Below are 4028 nucleotides of genomic sequence, written 5' to 3' on the forward strand. Positions count from 1 at the left end.
CTTTCGAGAGCAGAAAGTTTAATGGAGCTGAGACTCGTTATGCGGTACAAGAGAAGGAACTCCTAGCTATTGTTCATTTCTTGTGGGGATGGAGGCACTATCTCTTGGGATCGAAGTTCGTTGTCAAGACTGACAATACCGCAGCATCTCACTTCTTGACTCAGCCCAAGATGAACAGCCGACAAGCTAGATGGCAAGAATTATTGGCAGAGTTCGATGTGGAATTTGCTTACAGACCAGGAGCCACGAATAGAGTCGCTGATGCCCTCAGCCGAAGATGTGATTTGGCCACATTGCACACGATTTCTTATTTGTCTACCACCACAGTGGCTACCGATATTCAGGCTAAGGTGAAAGAGCACCTCGACCAGGACCCGGTGGCAAGGAATTTGAAACAATTAGCCATCGAAGGGAAGACTCGCAAATTTTGGATGGAGGATGGCCTCTTGTTCACGAAGGGACATCGGATCTATGTTCCAAAAGCGGCAGGGATGCGAAAGATTCTCTTGCAAGAGTGCCACGATACATTGTGGGCAGGTCATTCGGGGTGGCAGAGAACCTTATGCCTAATGAAGAGAAGCTACTACTGGCCGCAGATGAAGGATGATGTGATGGAGTACACAAAGACCTGTCTGGTCTGCCAGCAAGACAAGGGAGAGAAATAGAAGCCGAGAGGGCTACTAAATCCTTTACCGGTACCAACTCGTCCATGGGAAAGTATCTCGATGGACTTCATATCTGGGTTACCGAAGGTAGGGGCTCTCAGTCTGATCCTTGTCGTTGTGGACCGCTTCTCGAAGTATGCCACATTTATTCCCCTTCCGAAGACGTGCAGTGCTGAAGAGACGGCCACGATGTTCTTCAAGAATGTTGTGAAATATTGGGGACTACCTCAAAGTATAGTCAGTGATCGCGACTCTCGCTTCACGGGACTATTTTGGGAAGAGTTGTTCCAGCTCCTGGGCTCTAAACTTCGGATGTCCTCAAGTTACCATCCTCAAACAGATGGCCAGACAGAAAGATTTAATAGCATGTTAGAAGAGTACTTGAGACATTTTGTGGGCGTAACCCAGATGGAGTGGGTGCGCCTCCTAGATGTTGCCCAGTTCTGTTTTAATGTTCAAATGAGCTCCTGTTTTAACAAGAGACCGTTTGAGCTTGTCACATGTCAATAACCGTTATTGCCTCCCACAATTGCAGATTTTTATGGTGGCCGGACGAAGAAAGCTCACGAGTTTGCTAAAGAATGGAATGTCAATGCTGAGATTGCTCGCGCTTACTTGGAGAAGGCGTCCCGCCGCATGAAGAAGTGGGCAGATGAGAACCGGCGGCCAAGAGAGTTCAAGGTAGGCGACATGGTCATGGTGAAGTTGAATAAGGAGCAGATGAGATTTCTTAGGGGAAGAGACAAGCGGCTGGTGCAGAAGTATGAAGGCCCCATCCAAGTGATCAAGTGGATTGGGGAAGTTGCTTACAAGCTTGACCGCCCTGCCTGGATGAAGTGTAACACCCGCGAATTTCCCAGTTTTGCCATTTATAGTTAAAATTGACCATTCGATTGTTTTATTTATATTTTAAATTATTTAACTTAATTAATTTTATTTTAAACACGATTTTTATAAAAACTATATTTTTATAAGCCTGTTTATATAAAAATATATTTTATTAGTCGAGTAGGATAATAATGATAATATTAATAATAATAAAGTTTCGTCTTAAATTATAATAGGTTTGAGACGTATTCCCGTCTAGCATAAGACCGTCACATTTTCTTTTAGAGCGTAATTTATTCGGACTAATCCGATTCTTACTACACATACTCACACTCACCTTATCTCTAACTTAAAATATATTATTATTATTATTATTATTATTATTATTATTATTATTATTATTATTATTATTATTATTATTATTATTATTATTATTATTATTATTATTATTATTATTATTATTATTATTATTATTATTATTATTATTATTATTATTATTATTAATGTTGTCCTACCCCGTCCCTACCCCCCTTCTTTTCCCCTTCCTTTTTCGTGATTCACCAGCAACAACAAAACAATAGCAACAACAATCAGCATCAACCCAAAACATCAACACCTCCATTAAACCCGACATTCAAACTCAGATCCCGACTTCATTTCTCAACCATTTTCGCTAATTTTTACGCCAATAGCTCCCCCTTTCTGTCCTTCATCTTTTAAGGTAAGAAAGATCCCCGCTTTCCTCCAATATCGTGGCTGTCGTCTTATTTAAGGCTCAGATTTCTCGCTAATTTCGGTTGTCTTCATGTTTAGGTGCAAGCTTAGACAACCCGGTATGGTTTTAAGTCGAAATCGTGTTCATTGAAGGGCAAAAAGGTAACGGTGATAGGTTACTCGACAAATGTCGAAATTTCTGTGTTACATGTCGTTTTCATGCTCTTCTTTGATAAAGTTCAATTCTTTACATTTTTCTTTCATTTGATTGGTAAATATCGTCTCAAATCAGTGTTTGGAGTGGACTGTGTCGAGCCCGTGTTCTGTCGTGACTTCCGTTTGCGTGAACTCAGTTTCTGACTCGGGTTTAGGGACGGTTAGAGTAGTTTCTCGGACTTTTTTTGTGCTCGTCTATTTACATAGTCAATTCATCCTTCGTATGCTTTGAAACCCCGTGTCATAGTGCCTCGGCAGGACCCGTGTTTGCGTTCGATTTATGCGTTTTAAATGTTCTGTTCTTGGACTGATTTCAGATGGAATATGGAGTGGTGTGAAGGGTAGTGGTAGGTAGTCGGGTAATGGATGTGTCAGGGCTGCTCACGGCCTGGTTGGGTCTGTTTTGAGGTCCTTTTTCAGGATTGTCTCGGTGGTTGGTGTAACGATTTATGCGACTGTTTTTGGGGTGTGCTTGAGGCATTTTTGTAGGGCATTCAGGACTGCTTTTAGTCGTGAAAATGGTACCTTGTAGGGACCGGTTTTGGTGCTTAAAAATGCACGTTTTGAGACGATTACATGTTGAGTTTAGGGGACTAGTTGTTTGCATTTCTGGGACTGTTATGGCGCGTCTTAAGTAGCTGTTTTGGTCGATACATATATACTATTTTGGGACTGTTTTGAGTCAACTTTGCAGGCACTTGGGGACAGTTTTGGGGACGGGTTGTATGCGTTTCTAGGACTGTTTTAGGACAAGAATAGGGCGTGTTTGGGTACTGTTTTTGGGCACAAATCTGTGCTGTTTGGGACTGCTCTCAGACGAGAAAAAGATAGTGTTGTAGGTGTTGTACACGGCTGCTTTAGCAACCTATTTTGACGGTGTTTGCAGCCTGAGCAGAGGCTGGCAGTGGCCTGGGCAGTGGCCTTGTGGCCTGGGCAGTGGCCTAGCCTAGGTAGTGGCCTGTCTGGCCTAGGCAGTGGCTAAGGCTGGGCGGTTGTGGCCCTAGTCACGTGTAGAGGTATGGCCATGGTTAAGCCGTGGCCTAGCCTCGTGTTGCGTGCCTTATCGAGTCGGTTTATATTCGTGTTTGATTTATTTATTTCCCGTCTCATGCTCTATATAACTTAGTTCGTTAAATATCGCCCGTTCATATATTTTTCTCACATTAATTATAAATGCGGAATTTATTATTTATTCAAGTCAAAATTTGATGAAATGCCTTACTTACCTATAATATGAATTTTTAATCCGTTCATTATCATTTATTTATCGTATCTCAAATGTGAGTGAATTATTCTACTTATTTAATTAAATTGAGTCATTTATAATTGGATGCTTGATTTGCTTATTATGAATGGTTCATCTCCGTTTGTTTACATTTTTATTCAAGGGACAAATATTGAAGAAATGGGTTACTTATTCATATTCATGATTATGATTTGGCATGAAATGTCTCACTTGGATTATCATCGGTTCATTACATGTAGTAGTCTCTTTCCAAGTTGATTCGTATCGCTTGGTTGAGTTGTATTCTTATGATAATGCCTTTATGCTATACCGTATTGCTTGACTTATCTTTACGCCTCTTTCGGACTTTCCTGCCGATT

This window comes from Silene latifolia, chromosome X (genome assembly GCF_048544455.1).
Source record: "Silene latifolia isolate original U9 population chromosome X, ASM4854445v1, whole genome shotgun sequence".
NCBI classification, from domain to species: domain Eukaryota; kingdom Viridiplantae; phylum Streptophyta; class Magnoliopsida; order Caryophyllales; family Caryophyllaceae; genus Silene; species Silene latifolia.